The sequence below is a fragment of the Garra rufa genome, chromosome 20, assembly GCF_049309525.1.
Source record: "Garra rufa chromosome 20, GarRuf1.0, whole genome shotgun sequence".
NCBI lineage: Eukaryota > Metazoa > Chordata > Actinopteri > Cypriniformes > Cyprinidae > Garra > Garra rufa.
The window spans coordinates 1,739,360-1,750,948 of NC_133380.1; positions in this window are offsets into that span (position 1 = coordinate 1,739,360).

Here is an 11,589-nt window from a genome sequence, read left to right on the forward strand (position 1 = left end):
TATGATTTATAAGCCTTTTGAAAAGTGGGGACATGGGCAATGTCCTCATAAGTCACCCTCTCCTTGTAATACCTATGTCATACCCATGTCATTACACAAATTTGTGTCCTGATATGTCACAAAAACAAACAAACACACACAATGAATAAACTGAAAAGACTTCATCAAACAACACCAATCACTCTCATGAGAACAGACAGAGAATGATTTAAAATATCCTTTATTACTCAACAAAACACCAAACTCCTGTAGAAAAGGAGAAGCTGTGTGTGTGCGTGTGCGTGTGTGCGTGTGTGTGTGTGTGTGTGTGTGTGTGTGTGTGTGTGTGTGTGTGTGTGTGTGTGTGTGTGTGTGTGTGTGTGTGTGCGCGTGCGTGTGTGCGTGTGTGTGTGTGTGTGTGTGTGCGTGCGCGTGCGCGTGCGTGTGCGTGTGTGCGTGTGTGCGTGTGCGTGTGTGTGCGTGTGTGCGCGTGTGTGTGCGTGTGCGTGTGCGTGTGCGCGTGTGCGTGTGCGTGCGTGTGCGTGCGTGTGTGTGCGTGTGCGTGTGTGCGTGTGTGTGTGTGTGTGTGTGTGTGTGTGTGTGTGCGTGTGTGCGTGTGTGTGTGTGTGCGTGTGTGCGTGTGTGTGTGTGTGTGTGTGTGTGTGTGTGTGTGTGAGAGCGGGCGGTGGGTGGAGGTGTGTGTTTTCCTGGCATTGACATCACTGTGGTCAGAAGACATTTCAAAAGCTTTCCATTAAAGATCTCAATCTCACACAGAGAGAGAGAGAGAGAGAGTGAATCTTCATCTCAATCATCTGTTTAAACACTTCCTCGACCACAAACTCCTACAAACACATTTAATCAGATTCTACTGATGACTTTCTATTCTTTCTGTTTTTGAACTCCAGTTTAATTGGTTTCATTACTGAGGAACTGCAACACTGACTCTGCTATTGAACTGAACTGAATCAAGGTTCATCTGAATTGACTGATAGCTCAAGGGCTGTTTTACTGCTGAAACTGAACTGAATAGAGCTGATCTGATCCGATCTGTAGGGATGCACCAAAATGAAAAGTCTTGGCCGAAGGCCGATTACCGAACATGTTTTTTTTCCTTCATGTATTTTGCCAATTTTTTCACCATTGCATAAATTAAATAGCCAAAATGTGCTTTTACAGTTTTGTCTTGCTTTCCAAAAAATAAAAAAATAAATTACAAAACAAAGATTTAAAAATATTTACTAAACTTTCGCATTACTTTTTAAATCTGGGCAGGGCTTGCTTGTTTGTTTTTAATATAAAAAGTTCGATTTTTGGCAAATGTTAAAGCCTTTTTACACTAAAAGCCTCAGGCTTAGAGAAAAGTAAATTGACGTCTGTACAGTAGACCGCAGAAGAAAAAATGTCAACTCTTCAGCTTTTATAAAGGTAAACAAATGTTAGATTATCTTGAGTCATTTTTGCTTATTAGTACGGATGAATTGGATCATCGAAGGTCGACAGTAAAGACATCGGTTAATAAAATGGGATTAAATACATAAAGGATATTTGTATTATTTAACATATTTAATTAACAGGTTTGCATTGAATTTCAGTGTTTGTATTCATTTTGAAGAACACTGTCTGTTTTTTAGTGAGTGAGATGAATTAATGCATGTTCACATTTATTATAGAACTAAAGGAACATCTTACTCACAATTTCTCTCAACATGGGGACAGAAGAGCTTTTAATCAATAAATGGGGGGGAAAAGTAACTCTTACTTATTTGAAAAAGTAACTCAGATATTTTCTTGTCAATTAAAAAGTAATGCGTTACTTTACTAGTTACTTGGAAAAAGTAATATTATTACGTGACTTGCGTTACTTGTAATGCGTTTCCCCCAACACTGCAAATAAATCCAGCCTTGCTGAGCAAAGGAGAATGTTAGAATAAATGCATTAGAGCTGTTGGAATTATTTTTGTCTTACTTTTTTATTTTATTTGACAGAACAACAGTAAAATGCCAATACTAACATTTCTGAATGTTGACTTATTTAGTGGTAAACCCGCAAGAAGAGCTCAGTCCTAGTTTTTGCTGGCAGCAGCAGATTTGTGAATGATTGTCATCTTTGGTCTTTGAACCCTGGCTAAGGAGCTGCTGTCAGAATAAACACAATTGGTGTCTGGTGTATTAGACAACAGAACGTTCTGTAGTTGATTGACTAATGGATGATTTCAGTCATCATACAGTAACCTTTCTCTTCTCATGAAGACATGCGACGCGCTTCTAAACAGTCTCTCGCTGTCGCTGCTTGGAATGATTTTTGCTCATATTTAAGGGTTCTTTAAAAACTACAAAGCACACATTGCTTCACCTACTTCTTGCATGCAGTCTCTGCACTGTAAAAAGTGAACAGTTGGATCAACTTAAAATTACTTCAATTGGTAACACCTAAAAAATTTAAGTTGATTGAACTAAGATTATTTAAGTGTGATTGACAACACTTAGATAATCTTAGCTCAATCAACTTAATTTTTTTAGGTGTTAACAATTGAAGTAATTTTTTTAAGTTGATCCAACTGTTCACTTTTTACAGTGTGCGTGCGCACATACTCTTTGGTGCGCATGACGAAATGAGCGCGGGACGGAAGAAAAGCGCCGAAATGGAAGATTTGGTCGCAAAAAGGAACGCAACGTCGGTCATATGGAAGTATTCTGGATACAAAAACGATGATGCTGACCAAAAACAGGTGCTTTGCCACAACTCGCGGAAACACTACGAATTTGTTTGACCATTTAAGTCGGCACCACAAAGCACTGTATGACGAATGCAAAACCAGATCAGATTGCCAAAAAACTATTTCGGATTGCCATCCCAGAGCTGTACAAAAAATGCAAGGCACAAGTGGAATATTATCCAGCAACAACCGCTTCAATTAGTAAATTAATGCATAGCCTACAGAAGCACCAAATTGGTGTATTTGAATATTTATATTTACTTTATGCAACAGTTCTGAGAAAGAAGCCCATTTTTTTATAGAGTTGTGGAAAAGTTTAATCTTTTTTGTTAGCTGATGAGCAACACTTGTTTTACTTTGGCTAAACAAAGTATGCAAAACTAAAAAAAAAAAAAGAATCTTCTGACTTTTTTTTTTTTTTTTTTCAAATTTTGTGACAAAATAGATAACGAAGTGTCCTCTTTTCATTCTCAAAATGAGTTCCCTTTCATCAGGGTAAAAGCAGCATTCATTATTAATTTCATAACATATTAGAGCCTTGATTTGCCTGAATTGACAGTGAATAAGGTGAGTCAAACTGTTTATGAAACAACCCAAAATAAGCTTTAAAAAGTATTTTATTTCAGGGTTTTGATTATACTTTTACATTTTTTCATTCTTTGAAAATGCTTACAAAATTTCCCCAATTATTCTTGAAATATTATTTGATTTTTAAGCAGTTCAAAACACCTGATGAACATAAATGAATTTGTACACATCACAATATATATCACAGGAAAAAAATATATCGCAATGTAATTTCTTCCCAATATCGTGCAGCCCTAGTTTTTTTTTGCTATTTTATAATAGCAATTTTAAAATAATTTTGGCTGCCTACTGATCTGTATTGCATCAAGCGAAACAGGATGCGGAACAGCAGAGCACATCATTTCCCACAGTGCTGTGACCTGCTGAATTTCCTTGAATTGTAATTCAGTAAAATCCACTCTAATGTGCATTAAACACACGTCTCAATCTCATCTTTAAGTTGACCAAAACACACTTTTGAGAGATATAAACATTTAAAGTTTACACTCTTGATCTTGTAGGAAAACTGACTATAAATAGTGACGGCGGCGTCATCATCGTCCTCAGATGATTAACATCATAAATATAGTAGCAGTAAAGTTTTTAATATTTTACATTTTTCACAAATTACCTACTACCATGTTACTTGCCAGTATTTTTTTAGTCTTACTTACATATTAATCACAGTTTTTAATCAATATTTTAAACTAGCTTTTATTTTTTATAATTTTTAGTAATTTGCTTTAGAGCTGCTAAACAATTAGTCATGATTAATTGATTTAAAATAAATGTTTGTTTACATACTATATGTGTGTGTACTGTGTATATTTATTATGTGTATATATATATATATATATAAATACACACACATACATGTGTAATGTAAAATATTTATATTTCTAGATAATATAAAATAGTGTTTACATACAAATACATACAATACAAACTATTTCTTTTTTTATTATATGTATGTGTGTGTGTGTGTGTGTGTGTGTGTGTGTGTGTATTTATATATACATAATAAATATACACAGTACACACACACATATAGTATTCAAACATAAAAGTTTATTTTGAATCGATTAATCAGCATGCCCTAGTTTTTTATATTTTAATTTTTTTTAAGTGTATTACATTTACAAAACATTGCTTTTTGAAAATCTGAAAATAAAACACAGATTACCTACTACCGTTATGTTACTTGCCAGTATTTCTTAGTATTATTGATATACTATTACAGTTTTTTTTTATCAATATTTTAAATTACCTTTTATTTTTATTTAAATTTTTAGTAAGTGTCATTGTCATTTTAGGTATTATTAGGTCCATTAAGGTTTATTTTTATTTCAGCTTTATGTTTTTTATTCAATTCCAGTTGATAAAATATAAATATTAGGTGGAAATTCATTTTTCCCAGATTTATTTTAAATTTAAAAAATGTTTTCATAATTTTGGAAATGATATAGTCCATTTCATTTTTTTTATTACATTTAAATATTCAAAAATTCATGATGAATTATTTTTAAATAATGAAATAATTAACCTTTTAAACAATTTAACAAAGATTACATTTTAGGGCCCTTTGAAATCTATTTAAGTTTTTTTTCTCTCATTTAAATGTTTCTGGATTCTGGTTTAATTAAATGCAATAATCAAAAAGCATGTCTAATCAAGTCTAAAAAATGTAATTCAGAACTTTTAATAATTTTGAGAAAATAAATTTTTTTATTACTTTTTTTTACAATAACAGATCCCCATGAAATGTTTTATTTTTTCAGACATTCTGTCTCTTCTGATTAATTTTTTCTATATTTATGATTTAATACAAATTTGTATCGAAAATGGTTGTAATCGAATGACATTATTAAACTATTTAACCCTCTACAGCAGCAACGGAAAGTTTTGCTAATGCCCTGTGTTCAATACATGTTTTTTTTTTATAGATTTCAACCAATTAAAATGTTTGAAAAGTATCAAAGATCAGTCCAATAAGGTGTGGGAGACACTATCAAGCACCATTTGAAGGTGGGACGTCCTGTTCTGACACATGGTCACAGAAGCACGGTGTGGGAAGAAAGCAAGATTATTTGCTTTAGTAATCTTATTTAAAATGACATGAACTGTACATTAAAAAAAAAAATTATGTGTGCGTGTGTCAGGTTTTATGACATTTGTTGCGCAATGTTGCCCACAGACAACGAAAAAATATTTTGGGATGGGGGGTGAGGGTCCAAAAAAAATGTTTTATCAGTAAAATGTTCCCAAACAAACCAAAAAAATGATGTGGAATAATTTTATTATCATGTACCATCAATATGCATGCAGTAGAGGGGTTTAATTAACCTTGTAAAGTCTTATTGTCATCAATTCCTTATACAATAAATTCTATTCTGCAATTCTGTTTCGTTTTCGAACCCTTAAGGCCCTAGACACAGTATATTGCCAAAAGTATTCTACTGAACAGGTCTGACTACTTTAGTAATTACCAAAAGTAAAAATCTGAATGTTAAGCATATAAAGATATTCTAGGGTATTGTATGATTTTAATTTTGTAGCAATAGTTTGGAGCCTCATTGAGATTTCCATATCTCTGGGACTGAACGATGTAGGGTCTTGAAAATTAATATTCTAAAAGAAAAGTTTAAGAACAATTAGAATCTAAAGTCATACTTTGATATCTTTAATACTTCTTGAGTTATAGGCACTCAAACTTTGGAAAAAGACGATTTATGTCACTCAGACTGGTATGTTCAATGCAGTTGTTTTGACAGAACGAAACAAGATACATCTCTAGTTTTAACATTATTTGTTCTTCAGACATTCCTTTTTAAAAGAAAATAAGTATTGCATTTTTTCAAACTGACCTACATTGGGTTTTTGACAAATGAATGCGTGTACATTTTGATGATTTACTCCTGGAGCCATATTGAAATTCCAATATCTCTGGAAGTAAATCTCATAGGGCATTAAAAATAAAGATGCCAAAAGGAAAGTTTATTAAGACCCACTATCTAAAAGGGCATTCAGATATCTTTAATACTTCTTGAGTTACAGGCATGCAAACTTTGGAGAAAAACCTGAAAAGCGCCGTTTCCCCATTTTTGAACGGTCACCATTGGCACATAATGCAACAAAGATTGCTACATAGTCAACATATTTTTGCCATTTTGACCCACTCGACAAAATAGTGGATTACTCAGTAAATATTCATCAATGACATTTAATATTTTGCCTTTCATTACTATACATGTCTATCCTTCCTCAAAATAAATATTAGCAAAATCAAAAATTGGAGCCAGGGAAGTTTTTTAAAATTTGTTGATTTGACATGGAATGACCCTGAAGTAGTCAAAACTATCATTAGAAGGAAGTGTCCCAATACTTTTGCCAGTTTTTTAGTCCTATGACTGGAAAAGGCTACTTTTCTTAGAGGTTTTAGTAGCACAAACTTACCAGATAATGAGTCACGGTTCTGGTAACCCAGGCTATTAATGTCAAGCTCAAAACTCCACAACACAGAAAACTAAACAACTCCATTCTGACCTGTGGCAAATCTAAAGTGCACTAGTATGTACACTACTCATCCAGATGAAGCTCACAGCTTTGATTCTGATGACATCCATGGGCTGATCAAACACAGACCGAACGCAATGCAACTCACTTTGGATGAAAGCATCAGCCAAACACATGAATGTAAATGCAAGACAGCTGTTAAACTGTGTATGTATTGGACATCCTGATTATGAGTGTGGGAGTGTTGTGAAGGGAAACGACCCGCCGGGGGACTAAAACGCCATTTGAAACGCGTCCAAACAAAGGAGGGGGTTTATGAGAGACACAGTCATTGTGTGAGAACAGCAAACAAAAGTGCAGAACTAGAAACAGCCGTACGCACAACAGAGCTCAGATTACACTGGCGCGTCTGGAACTAGAGCAAGAGTGAAGAACCGACCGGTTCTATGTGGTCATGTTACACATGGAATAATCACAACTGCTTTCTCTAAGAGTTCTGTCCAGTTCATAACCATCTGGGAAACATAGCGGGTGAAAGAGCAGAGTGGAAAGTCTCCAAAAATACCCTGAGAAACAATTCACGTTCATTCAGGCGAACACAAAGAGAATTCCTCTGAATCAGAGACACAACGGCTTCGTTCTGTTTCGTGTCACGGCGCATGACAAATGACAACATCTGCCAGAATTCATTCAATCGCTCCCTTTCACATTTCAGATTAATCACATTCTGATGTCATTCCCATAAATATCAGATTCCCATTCAAATTCAATGCAAGTAAAACTCTGAACTGCTGCTTCAGAACGTCTGTGCATCATACATTGCTCTATGATAATATAAACACCAAGTTTTGAGGCACAGCCAATGAAGCAGTCTGCATTAAGGAAACAAGCAAAACAGCAAAAAATACCATGCTTTGACCATGTTTTGGTTATGTACTATGGTAATAGGATACTTTTTGTATCCGTATATGGCAATACCATGGTAAATTATGCATGTCTGTGCATCACACATTATGATAACTCAAAATACTTCTGATATAGACAGAGTTTGAAATACAAACACCAAGTTTTGAGACACAGCCAATGAATCAATTAGACTGCAAAACAGCTAAATGTACCATGGTTTTACCATGTTTTGGCTATGTACTGTACAATAGCAGTGCCATGGTTAATATCAGATCCATTACAAATCTGAAATCTGTGACAAATAAAACTCTGAACTTCATCTTTATAGCTGTTTCCAAACCTAGTGAGCTCCCTACCTAGGCGGCAAGTCTGTGTATGCAATCCCAAACCTAAAATACTGCTGAGACTGATAGAGTGTGATTTACAAACACCAAATTTTGAGACAAAGCCAATGAATCAATCAGAAAAACAGAAGCGAAACATACTATGTTACTACCATGTTTTTGTCTGTTCTGGTGAAATCTGAAACCTGCAACAAATCAACTCTAAATTTGAACTGCTCAGTTGTTTTAAAATCTAGTGAGCTCCCTAGTAGGCAGCATGTCTGTGCATCTACAATCTTCTATGATAACCCGAAATAAGTCTGATGTGGATGGAGTCTGAAATACAAATACTAAGTTTTGAGACACAGCCAATCTAGCAAAACAGTATGGTTTTACCATGTTTTAGTCATGTACTAATGGCAATACCATGGTAAATATCAGACTCTCATTTTGATTCATTACATATCTGATCTGCAAGAAACAAAACTTGAACTTTTTGACCGTTTCAAATCCTAGTTAACTCCCTACCTAGGCAGCACATCTGTGTGCATCATACATTCCTCTGATAACCCAAAATACTTCTGATAGGGATGGAGTCTGAAATACAAACACCAAGTTTTGAGTCAGCAAACTAGCAAAATGGCAAAAAGTACCACGGTTTTACCATGCTTTGGTTATGTAACATGGAAAAAGCATACTTTTTTTGAAACCTACAATGGCAACATCATGGTAAATATCAGATTCTCATTCAGATTCATTACAAATCTGAAATCTGCAACAAACTCTAAACATTTTGGTTGTTTCAATACCTAGTGAGACAACCTAGACAAAACAGAAGCAAAACGTCCCATGGTACTACGATGTTTTTGTTTGTTTTGGTCATATCTGAAATCTGCAACTAATGAAACTAATGCACTTTCTGGTTGTTTTAAACCTAGTGAGCTCCCTACATGCTCTATAGTATCCCTAAATACTTGTGATTCAAATAAAATCTTATATTCGTTCAATATGAGACACAGACAATAAACCAATCAGTTTGGGTTGAGTACACGAACAACACAGAAGTGAAGAGTACCTTGGTTTTACCATGTTTTGGTTTTGTAACATGGAAAAAGCATACTTTTTTTGAAAACTACAATGGCAATATCATGGTAAATATCAGATTCCCATTCGAAACAAACAAACTAAACATTTTGGTTGTTTCAAAATCTAGTGAGCTCCCTGCTTAGACAAAACAGAAGCAAAACATACCATGGTAATACTATGTTTTTGTTTGCTTTGGTCAACTCTGAACTCTAACTCTAAACTTAAATTTTTGGTTGTTTTAAATCTAGTGAGCTCCCTACATGCTCTAATAGTAAACCTAAATCCTTCTAGTTCAGATAAAATCTTATATTCATTCAATATGAGACACAGCCAATAAATCAGTCAGTTTGGGTTGAGGACACATAACAACAAAGAAGCGAAAAGTACCATGGTTTTGCCATGTTTTAAACATTTATCATGGAAATATTACGTTTTTGATAAATATACAATGGTATTCCTTGGGACCTTGGTATATGAATGTGAAGCTCATGTAGAACTACTAAAACATCTGATACAGTGTTTCATTTTTGCTTTCCAGGTTTCACATGTAAACACTAAACATGTGACAAAGAGTGTAATACCTAACTGAGGAAATATTATTGTTTTTACACCTGCCGAAGTTCAAACGCGCTCACATCAACTTTCTCTCGATGGTTTCTCTTCTAAACTCGTTCAAAACTTTGTCTGAGATGAATAAATCAAGTAAATGAAGTGTAACTCACCACATGTTCCTTTTGCACCCCGTACAGCTACTCCAACAAACTTCTAGTGACACCGACTGACTAGAGACGAGAAGAAATCCGAATCAGTTCAGCGAATCGGTTCAACACTTCAACCGACTCTCAGTTTTCCACCGCGAGTTCAAATGAGTCATCAAAAAGAGTCGGTTCAAACTGAACCGTTACTAGGACTGAGTCACTTTAGTTTCCGTAGGGGGGTGACATGATTTATCATCTTATAAGTTATAAAACAAGGAAAATACTTTGTGATGTTCACATAAAGCGTGGTAATCAGTATATTATGCAATTAGGAGGTAATATTATTGTGGATACATTAAAGTACACACAAAGTGTGAATGATCTCATTCATTTAAAAATGGTATGAGCCGATTCATTGCACCTTTGGCTGCTGTCAAACACATCATCAAAACAAGCCATCAGAGGGCACATAAATCAAAGAGTTAAAACACTTTCTACTTCATAAAAAAAATAAGTTGTAAGATGTTTTTAAGCCTCAATCTAGACTTTGACTAAATATAAAACAGAATTCTACCTGCTGGCAGCTTCAGTTCAATGCAGTTCCTGTTCAGATGCTCTTTAAAGCGTAAACATCTGTGGTCTGGGTGATTACTCATGTGTCTTTCTCTCTTTGTGTCAGAGTTTATTGTTCATCGATGCTGATGGAGGAAGTTGGTGTGGGTGAGCGTTAAACTCAGCTTAGTTCTACAGAATGTGGTTTTAGTTTGTGTTGCTCAAGATGTTTGTGTGAAGTACTGCCATCAAGGCACAGCTTTTCCATACACATGCAAACAGAGATGACTGTGTTAAAAACAACCACAAAACTATTACCATGCAATATAATAGCACTTATTAGCTTAGGAGTGAGGAATAATGCATGTTTAGTAGTTTAGCTTAAATCATTTTGCTTCTCAAGCTAATGTTTCTTGATTTAAGAATGACAGGAAAAAACAAATAATAATCTTGATTAAGAAAATTACTTTTGCAGTGCATTCTTGTGGTTGAGAATAAAATATTAAATTATAAATATTGAAATTTAATTTTCAATAGCATGGTGCTTGCAACACCAAGGTCATGGGTTCAATTCCCAGGGAATGCATTAACTGATCAAATGTAGACTTTGAATTAACTTTTAGTTGCTTTGGATAAAAGCATCTTTAAAATGCATACATTTTGAAAGTTTTGTAGCTTGGCTATAAATTGCTTTTTGTATTCATAATTTAAAAAAAAATCATCTAAATGTGTTGGTTTGCATGTGTAGGAATTAATCAAACTCAATTTGAACAGCAGAAAAAAAAAATTAAACAATTTAATTAAAAAAATTGATGTTTAAATGGAGAAAAACATTTTATTGATTATACCATTATTTATTGTCTTGTTAAATATCCAATAATAATAATAATTATGATAATAAGTAAAAATTGTAAAAATGTAATTCAATGTATTTTGTTTTAATAAAATAAAACAAAATCAAAATATCCTTTTTTTTATTATTTTCATTGAATATACCATTATTTATTGACTTGGTAAATTCTAGTAAAAAAATCAGAAGTAAAATAAAATAAACTGTAACTCAAACTTAAATTAAATGCTAAAGAATAATAATAAAAATTAAATAAATAAATAAATAAAGTCAACATATGAACTGGATTTTTTCAATTTAATTGAATGTACTATTATTTATTTACTTGTTAAATTACAATAAAAAGATTAGAATAAATAAAATCAACATATTAATTGGTTTTTTTATTTAATTGA